This window comes from Pelophylax lessonae (assembly GCF_965119305.1).
Source record: "Pelophylax lessonae genome assembly, chromosome: 3".
Classification (NCBI taxonomy): Eukaryota; Metazoa; Chordata; class Amphibia; order Anura; family Ranidae; genus Pelophylax; species Pelophylax lessonae.
The window spans coordinates 168310725-168327756 of record NC_138770.1 but is presented as its reverse complement, the minus strand read 5'-3'; the positions used below and the strand labels follow the sequence as shown (position 1 = coordinate 168327756).

Below are 17032 nucleotides of genomic sequence, written 5' to 3'. Positions count from 1 at the left end.
ACTGGCAACTTTCGGCCCATGGGGCAAGTACAAACCAGAGGCCCATAGTGCAGTGACTCGGCTCCCCTCCCACTCTCCGCCTTCCCATTCTATTCCTGATCCCCATTCCAAGCTGAAGCCCTGTTCCAGATACTCTCTACTTACCAGCTGAATCCGGGTTGCCAACCTTGCCAGCAGGGGGTGATTGGGGGGAGCTGGAACAGCTTGGCTGGGGCTGGACTTTTTACGGGGCAGCAGAGTGGCCCAGGGGGCAATTGCCCCCCTGCCCCCTGGCCCAGTCCTCCCCTGCATGTTCCAAACCTGCATATAGTACTGGTATTTTCCTGTCCCTGATTTTCAGGCACTGCAATCCTCAATTAAAGGATAAACCACATAAAGAATCGTTTATTTTAAAAATTTGAGCTGATCCAAAGAATCAAATCAGAAAAGAGGAGCTGCATAGTACAACCAACGTTGTACCTACTGAACACGAAGAACAGTCTGCTTATGTAACAAACTCTGACCGTCCCCTAGTAAACATATCATTTATTTAAAAAAAAAAAAAAGAAACTCCAGACATAAGAAGTTAGGTTACACTGGAAGGGTTAGGACCTGTCAGGTTTTTTATATTCGTCCCACCATGGAGATGTCCATTTACTTCCCATCCCAAGAGTCTCAGTAAAAGAAGTGTTCCCATTGGAAGATTCCCACTCTACGTCTGTTCTAGAAGCAACTCTAAAATTGTAGAAATCCGATCAATTTCTCTCCAGCTAACAAGGGTTATCAGGACCCTTTCTCACTTTTTATATATATATATATATATATAAAAACAATTAAGGATAATGAAAAAGGCAAAACATTTATTTATTTTTTTTAGTTTGGACGTCGGGGAGAGGGATACGAAAACCTGCCATGTTTTTCCTGCTGACTGTGCCCCCTTTAGGAAAATTCCCCCTCTCTACTGAAAGAAGATCCCCAATTTATTCTTCTCAGAACAGTAATGCCTGGGACATATCAGTTTTTTTTTTCTTTTTTTTCGTTTAACCCAGCAGGCTAAAAAAACTGAAGAGCTAAGGAGGAGATCCTTTACTAACAATCCGATATTAGTACAGCGAACTCCCCCCGCCGAACTATGTTCTTTGCCCCCCCCCCCCCCCCCATTCATTGGCTGAGAGTGCTGATCAGATGTCGATCAGCAGGCCTTTTTTTGGTCATGCCCCTATGACAGAAGACAGATGTTCGGCCAGCTTCTGTCGGACCGGCTGCCATACACATGGGCTGAATGTTAGATGGTTTCTACTGAATATTGATACGCCCGATATTCGGCTCATGTGTAGGGCCCTTTACAGATGTGAGATCTTTCGAAAAAGGGACACCAGTTCTGGTGACAATCAGGGATTGCCTCACTTTTGGGGGGATTTCCACAGACTTTCTATGCAATGGAATAGAAGAGAATGGAAATCTCCCCGATGGAAAAAAAACCTGACAAGGGTCATAACTCTTCCTTACTCTATTCAAAATGACAAAAAGTAAAGTTTTGCCTTTAGTTTTATTTTAGATCCTAACTCCAGGTTTTAGTGAACTTTAAATAGCTTGTTTGGACGAAGCTGGTCCAAACAGACCATTTCCATTACTTAGACATGCTCCTGCTGTGTGCGCTGGAGAAACTGTATGTTGTCCAACAACAGTACAGGAACGTCCCATCTCACTCCTGCAACAAAATCAAGTCAGGCCGAGCACTTCTCAGCCATTCATAGGAAGCTATGCGTTTTATAAATAAATACAAGGCTTCCTCTGATTGGCTGAGGAGGAGATTGTGGCGTTATCTGCCTGCCTCTCCATCCCAGCCAAACAGCAATTGGGGAATATAATTCAGAGCCAGAGCATGACCTGGTCAGTTTTCACAAACGGGGCAGACAGCCTGATAGGCAGTTCTTCTGAGTTGTCAATAAATCAGTTCTTCTCTCTACAACTGACATGTATGATTTTTTTGTATCTGTCAGAAGTCAATACAACACTTATTTCCCAGACATCACTGGGGAGAGTGACGCATAAGGCCTTTTTTCCTTTAATGAGTTGTGTTTGAAGCACGCCGCATACTTCGATTGAATATAAAGATTTGGTATGGATGACTTGTTTAGAGGCTGTGTTTGACATGCTTTGGATTTCTATGGATGTAGCCAGTGTTACTGAGATGTGGATGTGCTGCAAGAAAAAGAAGGTTGGATGTCGCCATACACCCAAAAGCAAATGCTTCAGCAGTGTTGCTTTCAAGAAGAGAACGCATCATTTACATACAGAGGCCAACATGAGCCCTATAGATGCAGAGGCACCTTTCCTGCCACCTGGTATTTCCAAAATCCCTTCATATTTAAAAGTGACACTACACAATATCCTGGATCCAAAAAAAATAAAACCACACATATCCACTACATACATATAGGCCCTGACATCTACTTTTCATTCTTTTCTTACAGTGTTTTTCTTCTCTGTGAGCTCCTGAACCCCTACTTTTCTCCCTCACTTCGGTTTGTTCTGTTTCTGTTTGGAGCAAGTAGTGCATGCTAGTTGAGCTCATGAACACTGCTCTATGCACACTACAAATCCCATAGTACCTCCAGGGGTCTTCAAACTATGGCCCTCCAGTTGTTTAGGAACTACAATTCCCATCACGCCTAGTCATGTATGTGAATGTCAGAGTTTTACAATACCTCATGGGATGTGTAGTTCCGCAACAGCTGGAAGGCCGTAGTTTAAGGATCCCTGACCTAGTCCATCTTAGCAGCGAGCAAGAAAGGGTGGCTATGTTCCTACACACAGTAGGACTATGAAGAACGAACATTGCCACTCTCTAACAGGAAGTCTGATCACAGCAGCAAAAAAAACAAGGAATACATACATGAAAACATTTTCTCTTTCTTTACCCACTTGCCGGCTGACCGCCCACCGTGTATATAATGTGGTAGGCTGGCTCGGCTGTGCGAATCACCGTACCTGTAGGGTGATCCGCAGGAGCACCTCCTGGGTGAGCCGGGGATGCCGATCAACAGGACCGGCGGTACCAATTGCCACCAGGCACCCGCTATTGCTCCCCACTGAGAGAGGAGGACGGGCAGCTGTTGTAAACACAGCAGACTGTTCTTCTCTCTGAAATGATCACAGAGCGCCTGTGATCCTCCTATACAGGATCAGAGGTCTCTATGATCATTTCACAAGTCCCTCCCCCCTTAGGCTCACACTAAACCCTTTGTCCGCCCCTAGGTTAACCGCTTCCCTGCCAGTGTCATTATTACAGTAACAGTGCATATTTATAGCACTGATTACTGTAGTAATGTCACTGGTCCCCCCAAAAGTGTCAAAAATGTCAGTTAGGGGTCCGATCTGTCTGCCGCAATGTCGCAGTCCCGCTAAAAATCGCAGATCACCGCCATTGCTAGTAAAAATAAATAAATAAGGACATAAATCCTTCCCCTAGTTTGTAGACGCGATAAACTTTTGCGCAAACCAATCAAAATACGCTTATTGCGATTTTTTTTTTTTGGAATGGTATATAGCAAAAAGTGAAAAATACAGTTTTTTTTTTCAGAAATGTCATTCCTTTTTTGTTTATAGGGCAAAAAATAAAAAAATCACACAGGTGATCAAATACCACCAAAAGAAAGCTCTATTTGTGGGGGAAAAGGACATCAATTTTATTTGGTACAGATTTGCATGACCACGCAATTGTCCATTAAAATAATGCATTGTTGAATCGCAAAAATTGGCCTGGTCATTAAGGGAGCAAATCTTTCCAGGACAGAACTGGTTAAATCACAATTAAGTGCCGCTTCACACAAGTCCTGGGCCACAAAACACCATCCTGCCACTGCCTGATCTGATCCAACTGTGTTTATGGCATACAAACTGTTGCCTCTAAATCATCGATACTGCTGGGGCTTACACAGGGGAAGCCCACCCAAGAATGACATATAGGGTATGGACAGACACTGCTGGCTTCTCAAATCTTACAGGAATTACATACATACATACATATATATAGGTATTTTTTTTTAATAAAATTATACAGGGATTACACACCACCAACTGTTTGTGTGGAGCTTTACAAAGGGCAGACAGTACAATTACAATACAATTAAAGAGGGCAAGGAGGGTCCTGCCCGTGAGAGCTTACAATCTACTGTGAGGAGTTCTTCCTGTTGGAGATCCAGTCTTTTCTTCTTCCACAAAGAAGTATTACTGATTTCCTTAATTATGCAATTGATGCAACAATGAATAACCCGGAAAAATCCCCCCCCCCTCCTTTATAGGACGGAGGAGCTGGCAACTCAGAATCACATATCTCTATCAGCATCTGTCAGGAATATATATATATATATATATACACAAAGAAGCTGGCAGAAGTTTAACCCAAAACTAAAACCCCATGTTTGTCTGTCCTGTCCCATTCATGGGAACTGTAAAAACATATAAAACACAACATTCTTGTGATATTTTCAGCCTATAAGCAGACTACGGAAGGATCTGATTGGTTGCTATGGACAACACAGCAGAAGAGCGTAGCACACTTGTGGTATAAGCAGCTGTTTTGGGAAGAGCGACATACACTACTACGTGGAGGAAAGAAATGACTGAAATTCTTCTATCAGACAGTAGCACATAGCAGATAAAAGCAATGGAGAACAGCTTACCGGAGGGTATGAGGACTCTTCTTGGTGAACACCAGGGACAGCTACAGCAAGCCAACATGCAGAGACGACCAACTACAAAGAGAGAAGAAAATGTGCGTTTTAGGAGCAGAGAGGGCTGGAGAAGCTACATTTTTCCTCCTATTTATGACACGGCAGATCTTGGCAGTGTGGAGAGCAGAGGACTCCGCTGTGAAAAGCGATCAGGTTTGGCTGTTGCTCTGAAGTGTGGCTCAGGGGAGGATTTTTTCACAAGCAGCCGTTTTACCACCAGAGGCATATGACACTTCTTCTCATTTAATGCTTCCACAAACAGGACTAAGCACTTTGAAATCTTTTTTTAAACACAAAACGGAGCAGCTGTAGCAAGCAAGAGGGGAGGGCGGCTTGAGAGCTGGAGTAAAACGTGAAAGCCATGGGATAAGGAGGAGGGAGAGACAGTATTAAGACAGGAGAGCCAAAAGATGCAAATAAAAAAATACATGAGAGCTTCTGCAGGGGACACATTGTACTGATGGAGTGTCACACAGCTGTATACAGGAGACTCCCATCCAGCTGGACTCCACTGTATTGTACATTACTTAAAATAGGTGGGAAAATATGGGGACAAAATAAAAAATAAAGGACAACACATGCTTGCTTTTTAACCCCTTCATGCTTAAACCTTTTTCTGACAAGTTAAAATCAGTATTTTTTGCTAGAAAATTACTTGGAACCCACAAACTTTATATATATATATATATATATATATATATATATATATATATATATATATATTTTTATTTTTTTTTTTAGCAGAGACCCTAGAGAATAAAATGGCGATTGTTGCAAAATTTTATGTTACATTGTATTTGCACAGCAATATATATATATATATATATATATATATATATATATATATATATATATATATATATACACCACACACACACACAGTAAAACCTTGGTTTGAGAGCGCTTTGCAAGACAAGCAAATTTTTTAAATAAATTTTGACTTGATATACAAGCGATGTCTTGATATACAAGTAGCGTCATGTATAAAAAAGAAGAGAGGAGCCTCTAAGTGTAGCAATATGGTTACATTTAATGAAGGTTCAATATTTACCAACTCACATGGTTGATGATTAAAACAGGCACATCTAAGTATGCAGGCATCTGGGGTAAAACTGTCCACATAGACCATCCTCCGCACTGCCATCTTCATCATCCCTTCCCCGCTGCACTCCCCGAGTGATTCAAAGCCTCACTTTCAGATCACTCTACTGCAGGCTATTCTTCCCGGTCAGGATTGCAGACTGACAGTGGTGAGAGCCGGTGGTTCAGAAGATGGCCTATGTGGACAGCTTTACCCCGGATGCCTGCATACTTAGGTGTGCCTATTTTAATCATCAACCATGTGAGTTGCTAAATGTTGAACCTTCATTAAATGTAACCATATTGCTACACTCAGAGGTGCCTCTCATCTCTCTTATATTCTGTAGCTCTGCTAGATTTTGCTTCTAATTCCCTTGGGAAGGCTGCATATTGTGGACGGACATTTTATGGTTACACAACCTATCACATTGCTATAATCTTTGTATATAGACTATAAACCGAAGGACTTGTGGAACGAATCATTTGAGTTTCCATTATTTCTTATGGGGAAATTTGCTTTGATATAAGAGTGCTTTGGATTATAAGCATGTTTCCAGAACGAATTATGCTCGCAATCCAAGGTTATACTATATTAGCAGCAACCCTAAAGAATAAAATGGTGATCCTTGCATTAATTATATGTCACACTGTATTCGCGCATCAGTCTTTCAAATGCAATTTTTTTTTTTCTAAGAAATACACTTTTATGAATTAAAAAAACAAAAACAGTAAAGTTGGCCCAATTTTTTTGTATAATGTGAAAGATTAAATACACAGAGTAAATAGATACCTAACATGTCACGCTTTAAAATTGCATATGCAATGGCAAACTACGGTACCTAAAAATCGGTACTTAAACATCTCCATAAGTGATTGTTACCTGTTTGGAGTTACAGAGGTGGTCTAGTGCTAGAATTATTGCTCTTACTCTAACGATCGTGGCAATACCTCACATGTGTGGTTTGAACACTGTTTACATTTCTGGGCGCGACTTATGTATGTGTTCGCTTCTGCGCACGAGCACGGAGAGATGGGTCGCTTTAAATGTTTTTTTTTTCTTATTTTATTGTATTTTTGTATTTTATTTTTACACTTTACTTTTAATTTTTTTTGTATCACTTTTTTTGTCCCAAGGAATGTAAACAGCCCTTGTGACAATAGGCAGTGACAGGTACTCTTTATGGTGGGATCTGGGGTCTATAAGACCCCCAAATCCCTCCTTTGCAAGTAAAAGCATCCAAAATGCTAAGTTTGGCTGTTTTGAAAGCTGTCTTTTTTTTTTTATAAATCTGGAGCCTTTAGGGGCTCCAGTAACCGGAAGTGATGTCATCATGGGACGGGAGAACCAGGCAGAGCAGTGCTGCTTGTGTTAATGGCTTTGCAGCTGCTTAGCTGCATCGGTTGTATCCCAAGAAAGCCAACCGTTCGCTCTAAAATAAAAAGGAACTGGGGTGATGCTTGTAGCTGCAGGCAACACCTGGGTACAACCTCTTGAAGCCGAAGGACGCATATCTGCTTTACGACGGTGGTAAGGGTTAACTTATGCCTCTTACCCACTTCCAGCATTCAGGGCTGTCTCACTGATCCTAAATCAATCAGAGGTCTCTCTGAAACGGATCTCAGCTGTAGATTTAGCAAATCATAGGAAGCAAGCATACCGAGCTGTTTCCAACAGGCCAGAACCCCAGTGCGGCACAAACTCAGCATGGGTTACATTAAAGCACAAAGGTCCCAGTAATGTCCCGATCACACCACTGGTCAGAAAATTAGAACTACAACCTGAAATGTATTGTGGCTTCTAAACATACATTCTATGGAAAATGTTAGCTGCAAAACCTATCCATTTTAGGGTTTGCACTCTTGGGACTTTTTCTGTAGTATTTTGGGCCACTCATTATGCAGTATGAGTCAATTCTGATTGGCTTTATTATCAATACTGAACCGGTTCCTTGAAAGCTCGACCTGAAATGATCTCCGTGCCAAAAGAAATGGCAAATGGTGCTTCTGTTCCCCAGAAGGTGATGTTTTTTCTATCCAGAGGACACTTCTAATGGTTATAATCCCTCACATAGACCCAGTTAAGGGACTGGCCTTAGGTGATACACAGATGAAACAAATCCTTCATCAATGGTACCTGTTTATCTACAGCCGTCTTTCCCTTACATCCATTCAAAGTGCAGAATTTACACAGGATCTCTCAGCTCTGAAAAGCAGGGGGTGGAGAGCTGTAGTTATATCATTGAGGAGAGCTCTAAGAGCTGACTGGACGAAAGGGACACACCCCCCTTCGTACAGGAACAGAGCTGAGACTGTCAATCAGCTGGAGCTCCTGCCACTGTTACCATTTTTCTCTTGGTGTCAGGAAAACTTGTCAGAAGTGACTCATGCTTATAGTAGAGGAACAAAGGTCCAGACAGAAAGACACTAAGTACTCCTAACTGAGACATGTACACAGTTTAGAGAGATATGCTTTGTTCAGATTTCATGTCTGAGTTTTACAACCACTTTAAAAACACACCTGAAGACACCTGTGGGCCCCTGTACTCTATATCAGCCTTTTTCAACCAGGGTGCCTTGAGGTTTCTTCAGGGGTGCCTTGGCAAAATGCCTAAAAATTGCCCAAAAAATTGTATACAAGCTATGATGAAGCCTACCTTTTAGTTACACAAAAATCACAGGTTTTCATTGTGCAACAACCCCCGTCAGCGTTGGGGGGGTCACATTAGCTGAGTAATGGAGAAAAACTGAGGGAGAAGAGATACATTGGCATACTAGTCAGAACCAGTTTGCCAAACTATTTGCTTTGGAAGAATAAAATTACCTCTAATTTTGGGTGTCCTACTTGGACATGTTGATGTTGCTGCATTATGTAAAACCTATTGGAACAGCCATTACATTTTAGAATGTGATGCCTCGAGACAGGCCATCATTTTTAGAGGGTGCCTCGAAACGGTCCATAATTTTTAAAGGGTGCCTTGAAACGGTCCATAGTTTTTAGAGGGAGCCTCGAGACGGTCCATAGTTTTTAGAGGGAGCCTCGAAACGGTCTATAATTTTTAAAGGGTGCTTCGATAATGTCCATCATTTTTACAAGTTGCCTTGGAGACTGTCCATAATTCGTAAAGGGTGCCCTGGCTGAAAAAAGGTTGAGAAACACGGCTCTATATGAATGCCATGGCATTATTTATAACACTATAATGCCTCAGTACATAAAGTATATATTTAATTAAGAGTTTTCAGTACATGCTGGAGAAGTTTCTATTATTCATACGGTATCAGAGAAGCAGAGAGAGCAAGCTGAAGGCCAATGGTGGGATATATTTATTTATATCTGTAGTTCAGAGAATACAGGCAACATCAACTATTCATTACTGAACTGTTGATGAACAATGGACTTCACCTGTCCACCTGCCACCTGTCTAGGATTGCTGGGACCTCTAGTCCCTTAGCAGCTGGAGAATCCTAGGCTGCCTACCTCTGCCAGAGAACAATCTGCATACAGTAAACGGTAAAATGGGTACACCCACAAATATCAACATAAGCATATATATATATATATATATGTATATATGATCAGCATAAAAAATGGAATTTCTATATGCTTTCTTTACTAACCATATTACATGATACGGTTTCTTAGTATTATGTAACATATAACAATATGGCTCAGTACAAAAAGCAACACGTTTGCAAAATAGGATGCATAGGCGGAAATAACAGACACAGTGACATTTTGATTAACAGATGGCTAATATATAACACACCAGAAAAAAAGGCTCTTGAGTTGTGTTTAAGACTTCCAAGCCAAAAGAAGAGCACAGCGTACAGCGCCCCGGGGGGAGGACTCACCATTCACTGTGCTTGTCAATCAATCAATCATGGAACACTTTTGCTCGGTGCAATTTACACACATTCAAAATCTGCCAAATCGTCAAAGGGTTATTTTATATTTTTTTAAGTTACTTGCCCCAGTAGAATGAAACCAACTAAGTGAGTCCTTACAATTTGAATTATAAGGAAAAATGAGCAAGGAAAGTGGGATCTCTAATTGGTAACTTTTTCATGGAGATCCCAATACTGGCCTTTCCAAAAGGTATAGGAAAGTTGTGCAGCCAAACTAACATATCTTAGCTTTTAGTTGATTCCTTTTAGGTAACCCTGGGAGAAAAAAAAAAAAAGTAAAGCCTCCGAAAGCAGGCATCTCCAATCACTTGTATGGCACGCTATTCACCCCAACACTCTGTGTACTCTGCAATGCAAATACTGAGCAACTTTCGTTGTCACCATCTCTGACCCCTAGGTTCCTGTACTTTACCCCTTGGTTCCTGTACAGTAAGGCTGCCCATCAGTGTGGAGGGCACGACATATGAAGCTGCCAGTATTTGAATTACAGGACATTCTGGGTTTTGGGTGTCCCAGGTCACAGTTCCTGGGGGTAGGTGGTCATGTGCAGGCACCTGCAGCAGCTGGCTTCTTGACATTTCTTTCTTTGCTGTATATGCATATATTGATGCAACATGATACATATAAGTTAGAACAACTGTAGTGATGTTCTACATGACAGGTATTTAAGAAAACTAGATATACCTATATTAAATCCTCTTCTAGTTCCAGTATTTGTGGCTCTCTCCTAGCGCTTATTAACTCTCAACAGGGTCTTTTGAGGTCACTGCTGCTGGTAATCCCATACACAGTATTTTTACTGTGTGCTGTAACAATGTATGGGGCATCAGCAAGACAGAAGCCAATAATTTTACTGAATGTCCTCTGCCTGTGCAATTTCCCAGAGAATAGGTGCAGGTAAAAACAACATTGTCTCTCAGGAGTTCAGTTTTTCCCAGATTGGGGTCTGTAGTCTGGAGACTTCAAAGAGCTTTGTGAGGGAAGAAGCCTCCAACCCAATGTCCGGGTTACAGCAAGTCAGGGCTCCACCCCTCCCAAGGAATTTTTGGGACTGCAAGGGAGCAGCCAGAGGTGAGTATCTGCACCATACCAGTCTAGTCTGTGAGGGAACAGACAGGAGCCCTAGGCCTGAGGGTAAGTGCATGTGGATAGCTATGAGAGATGCAGAGGTTGCACATGAGCACAGTAGGTAATGTGTAGCGGTCTGTGGGACCTGACCAAAGGCCTAAGGTTAAAGGCCAAGTTCATCACTTTTTTCCCCCCTAATATTTCAGCTTCCCAATGTACCATTAATGTACCTCTGTTGCAGAAAAGAAAACGCTTTATTCATCTTCTATGACAGGCATTACCTCAGGCTCCAGTCTCCTATAAAAACTCCACCATTACTTCCGGCTATTCATCCTGGTATTTGGTGTTAGAAATGTGAAAACCGCCAGTGAAGTAAGGAAGTAGTTCAACAGCTTACCTCAATAACACACATCCTGCACCTGCCCTCCCCCTCTAGGAGATTGCATGGAACTACAGGGGTGGGCGGGGACAATCAATGTCAGTAAGCACTGTTCTACCTGAATACACAGCTAGTGTCCATCTCTGCTGACAGACTGTTTTGCACCTTCCTCTGGCATAGATTGTTTATTTGGCAGAGTGTGCAGGAGCTGGTTGATCACATAACAGCCTGTGTGTAGCAGAGCTATAGTATTGAAAACAAGAGAAGTGTGTCCCTGGAAGTCTGTGAAGCTCACCATACAATATACAATCTAATTGTACAATCCCCTTTAGATATAAAGTCAACTATGTAGTGCAAGGGCCTGCCTGATCGGATAGATAGGTGTGTCCTATTATGTAGTTTATGTAAATCTAAAGGAGATTGTGCAATCAGATTGTATAGTATATGTCTACCTTTATACGCCTAAAATTATTTAGTTGTGCTTTCCGGGAATTAAAGGGATTGTAAAGGCAGAAGTTTTTTTATCCTAATCCATTCTATGCATTAAGATTACAAAAAAAAACCCTCTGTGTGCAACATCCCCCCTCAGCCACCCTAATACTTACCTGAGCCCATTTTATTAAGAGATGTTGCAGGCGTTTTTCAGCTGCCCGGGACTCCTGGCCTCATTGGCTGAGACAGCACCTCAGCATGATTGGCTCCTGCTGCAGTCAATCAAAGTCAGTCAGCCAATCAGGAGATAGAGGGGGCTCTGTGTCTGAATGGATAAAGGGAGCTGTGACTCGGCTTGGGTGCCCTTACAGCAATAGGAGGGAGGGGCCAGGAGCACCAAAGAGGGCCCCGAGAAGAGGAGGATCTGGGCCACTCTGTGTAAGGCTCCATGTACACGGGACGCTGGAAATGGCCGTTTAGGAGCAGTTGGGCGTTTTTTTCAGAAGCCCCTGAACCCATCTACATTTTATCTTATCTGTCTATGTACACAGGGTCGTTTACAGTCATTTGCAGGCAGTTGCGTTCAGGGACTGTTTTTAGAACGCAATTATTTGCGTTCGAACGTGTGTTTCCCTGCGTTTCAAACGCACAAACGCATCCGAACGCGCCTGAACGCGATGACCCGCGTTTAGCGTTCGCGTTTTTCCATTTTAAAGGAGAATAATTTTTTTGACCTCTAGGAACGCTTCTAAACGCAAACGCCCGCAAACGCTGCTAAACGCCAGCTAAACGCGGGTACAAACGCGACCGAACGGACGTTTCAAACGTCCTAAAAATTTCAGCATTCAAAGGGACTTTTAACAACGTCCCATGTACATGGAGCCTAAAGCCAGAGCAAGCAAGTATAACATTTTTATTTTTATTTTTTTTAAAAACAAAACTTTACAATCACTTTAATTGTTCACAGCACACCAAATATGGAAGCAAACACACATTCTGTAGAGTGCAAAAATGCAAGCCAAATACGCGGCAAAAACATTGCAAACCGCAACATGCAAAAATGCCCCAAAATGCTATTTTGCTGCATCTGTCATGCGTAGGGCAGCCCACTGAAAACAAACCTACCTATGTGTCTCGGGATAAAAACGCACTAAAAAAAACGTGCGCTCCCACTATGCTGTGTGAATGGTGCCTGAAAGTGAAATTGGTGTGTTTACACCCTCCCTCTCCCTGAGCTGGACCTGGATTACAAGAACATTGACAGCTGAAAGTCTCCCTCCCATGTACTTATATAAAGCCGGCCATAAACTATGCAATCTGATTGTACAATCCTTCTCGGCCTTTTGGCTAAGATCAAGTGTAGTATCTGTTCTTATCAGTTGGTATGGGCCTTAGCTAGTACCAGTATGACCGAAACCCAGAGCGCTCTAAGTATTGAGGTATGGGGAATAGGTCATCTGGGAAAGCATGTGGGGCCCGCCGCCTCCTGATTCGAATGGGTTGAACTGTCCTAACCAGTCTGAAGGGGGCAGGAAAGCCGGTCTGACTGGGTGGCCGGTGGAACTGCTCCTGGATGTAATGGGCTGAGGAACAGGATGGCGAGGGGAGGGCTTTCTCTCCTGGGTTTTGATCTGGCCTTGCAAAAGGCCTGTCCCCAGAGGTAGGTAAGCTCTCTCTAAGCTGTCCAGGTTCTGATGTCTGCTGGTGGGGATAGGCTACACTCGGTCTGGCCGGGGGCTGAGATTGAAAAAGCCCGTAGTGTAAGTGCCCCTGGGGTGGCAGCCCAGGGGTGCCTTAATTTCTCACTGGTGAGGGGCAGCTCGCTGTGAGTTTTTTCGGCACCTTGGTCACTGCACACCTTTTTCACACCTGCCTCTTGGGACAGGCCTTTTGGCTTGCACCAGAGGAATTTTTTATTCCGGCTGGAAGGCCTGCCTTGGTTCCTCACATGGCACCATAGCACTTTCCCCACTCCCCTTTCCCCCACTTCTTGTTTGTTTGTCCTTTTCTTTGGAGTTTGTCACCTGCACTATCACCTTTGTTTTCCTTATTTGCACGACTTGGAGGGTGTGGGTCCTCGGGCCAAGCCTTGAGTCCTGGGAGGGGGTGGATATGGCCTTCTGGCTTAGTTCGCCCTCTCTCATGGGGTCTCCCTTCGGGGGAGCTCCACTTAGTACTTGGGGTGGGCTGTTTCGGCAGTCCCCCTGAAGAACGGGGTCAGTTTGGTTTCGGCCGACTGACCACAAGTACCTTAAATCCCTGTCAGGAGTCTTGCGCCCCGGGGGATCGAGGTTTCGGGTCCTACCTCTTCGGAGGGAAGACCATTCGTTTTCACACACCCTGTGCACTTTTTGTGTTCTCACTTTGTGTGTGTGCACTTTTTTATGCACCGGGTGGAGTCTTTTGAGTGTGTTTCACATGCTACGGGCTAAAAAAAAAAAAAAAAAAAAAAAAAGTTCCACGAACCGGATCCTCTTTACTTCCGGTAAAGAGGATCCGGTCCGTGGAACGCGGAGTCGTTACGGCGATCCCGCTGAATGGTGAACTTCCAACTGTAAGTTATCTGCTATTTTTACTCACATGTACATATTACACTATGGGGAGTCTTCCGCTTTTATCTCGAGTCTGCCAGACCCACTGGATACCTAGAAGGGGACCCCACGCCGCGGTGCCTACGGACCCACGGGATACCCAGGAGCTGGACCAGACAATTAACAAACACAGCCTGTGCCCCTGTTGAAAGGGAAACTCAGTGCGGTGAGCATAATACCTGCGGGGGGGGGGCCTCAGACTTTGCACCATTTTCATTTTTTTCATTTAATATACAACTTGATTTAGTTGTATTTGCACATAGCATCTAGCACGCTGGCACTTTAGTATTTGATTTTATAGTCCCACAGTGCACAGATTAATTTTTTATTTCTTTATTTATGGTCCTATCCATTGGATAAGTGTCTCATGCGAACTAGATACTACATTGGCTTGGTTTAACCTCAACTAACATATAACAGGTAGCGCCATATCCCAACGTTCCATTGCACACACACTTTTTTCACACCCCTCATTTCTTGGGGGGTGGGTTGGTGGCAGCTTACACCTGGTTCTTCATTTAGGTCCTCCATAGTGCTGGTCATATTTGATTTATATACATCTGCTTCAAGGTTTGATGTGTTGTGTATTTAGAGATGGTATTCTGCATACCTTGGTTGTAACGAGTGGTTATTGAAGTTACTGTTGCCTTTCTATCATCTCAAACCACTTGCCCGTTCTCCTCTGACATCAACAAGGCATTTTTCCTCCACACAACTGCCGCTCACTGGATATTTTCTCTATTTCGGACCATTTTCTGTAAACCCTAGAGATGGTTGTGCATAAAAATCCCAGCAGATCAGCAGTTTTTGAAATAATCAGACCAGCCCGTCTGGCACCAACAACCATGACACATTCAAAGTCACTTAAATCCCCTTTCCCCATTCTGATGCTCGGTTTGAACTTCAGCAAGTCATCTTCACCACGTCTAGATGCCTAAATGCATTGAGCTGCTGCTTGCTAATTAGCAAATTTGTGTCACCAAGCAATTGAACAGGTGTACCGAATAAAGTGGCCCAGGGCATGCATGCGTGTGTATATATATATATATATATATATATATATATATATATATTAGGGCTGGGGAATATAATCGAAAGATCGATGCATCGCGATTCGACCCTTCGCGATTCTGCATCGATGCGGGCTGCCGGCATAATCGATTATACGAAGTGACGTCATCAGCCGCGGCCACGCCCTATCGCGCAAGGAAAAAAAATAAAAAATCACAAGATCGCAAGATCGGCAGCTGATTGGTGGGTTAGTGGCGGGAGCTTAATAAAAAGGCTCCGCCCCTCCCCTTCCGTCTCTTTGACCCGGGCCGAGGCGCAGCAAGACATCCCCCGCGTGTATCGGCGTCCCACCTGCAGCCTTGCAGAAGCCAGCCAGCCATCCAAGCCAGAAGCCGCCAGTCCAGTGAGTCCACACACAGGAGCGAGGAGCCCCAAGTGCGTCCCCATCGCAGCCAGCCAGCGTCGCCAGCCTCACCTCACCGTAGCCGACAGGCCCTGGAGGCCCAGCCGCCACGCCACTGCCAGTGACGCCAGCCGCCCGCCACAGAGCTCAGAGAGCAGCACAGCACCTGTCCTCCTCTGCAATGCAGTGCACAACAACCCACACAGTCACACAGCAGGTATGTCCGAATAAATTGTGTAATCATTCATGTGGGTCTCTCGTCTGTATCTCTGGGGGATGTCTGTGATGGGGGGGGGCCTGGGACAGGGGACGGTCGGTTGGGGCCCGGGGGTACTGTTCTGCTGTGGCAGTCTGGCAGCCAGGGGGGTCAGTCAGTGTCAGTGGGGGCCTGTGGGGGTCCCTGTCAGTGTCAGTCAGCTATGGGGGTCTGGGCAAGGGGGGGAATCACTCAGTGTTTGTCAGTGCTGTGGGGGATTGGGGAAGGTGTGGGGGACATCCAGGTCTCTGTCAGTGTGGGGGTTTGGGCAAGGGGGGGGACTCACTCTCAGTGTTTGTCAGTGCTGTGGGTAACGTTTTCTGTAAAGTAAGTGACATAAAAGTGACATAAGTGAATTGATAAGCTTAAAGCTTATATTTGTAACTCCCCTCTAGCAGCCAATCCATCAACTCACTTGAGTTGACTGGCAGTTGCAGAGGGAAACAAACATCACGGTGAACATGGAAGTTATGCAGCAGTGCACTATTGCCAGGTTCACCCTTGATGTTTGCTACTAGTCAGGAAGTGCTCTGTTTTGTAGAGGACAGGTTATGGCACACCTGGAATTTATTGCAATGCATATTCACATAAAAGGATTTATATATAATGTTTTGTGGGAATTTATGATGACCATTTTCACAAGAATATTAGCTTGGCTGGCTGGCTGGCTTCTTCTATCTTGGCTTGCCTTAAAGTACAACTATAGGCCAAACTTTATCCATAATCCAAAAAGTTTTGCCTTTAGTTGTACTTTAAATGGTGGTAGGCCTGGCTTATATTAATATTTTATTTTATGAAGCAGTAAACTGCACTACTACAGTTTTTTTACTAATTTTACTGTTACTTCTAGTAAAATACTAGTGTTGTTGTCTGTCTCTGCTATGCTGTTTGCATTTTCAGACCTTCCTATATGTTTGCAGTGCAAGTGCACTAAAGTATGCAGGGCTTGCAGGCCATGACAGGGTCTAGGAAAGTGTCCTTTGAAGCAAATGAAAATAAAAAGGATTCTTTTATTTGTGACTGCTTGATTGTTTGTTTTTTTTGATAAAGTTTTGAAAACCATTGGGCAGTGGGCTGGGCATGGGCATTGGGCAGTAATCGTGATGCATCGTGATGCATCGCGGAATCGAATCGTATCGAATCGCGACCCTAATAATCGTAATCGCATCGAATCGTGAGGTAAGTGAAGAT

The 17032-nt window shown here is 43.7% G+C and overlaps 1 long non-coding RNA gene across 1 annotated transcript in view; it reads right to left on the bottom strand.

The window, feature by feature from the left end:
- The window catches only part of LOC309549321, a 232946-nt gene that overhangs the window by 18714 nt on the left and 197200 nt on the right, over positions 1-17032 (bottom strand). Inside the window, exon 3 of the long non-coding RNA XR_014225015.1 lies at positions 4668-4739. This is a non-coding gene — a long non-coding RNA (uncharacterized lncRNA). The remainder of the gene's footprint in view (positions 1-4667; positions 4740-17032) is intronic.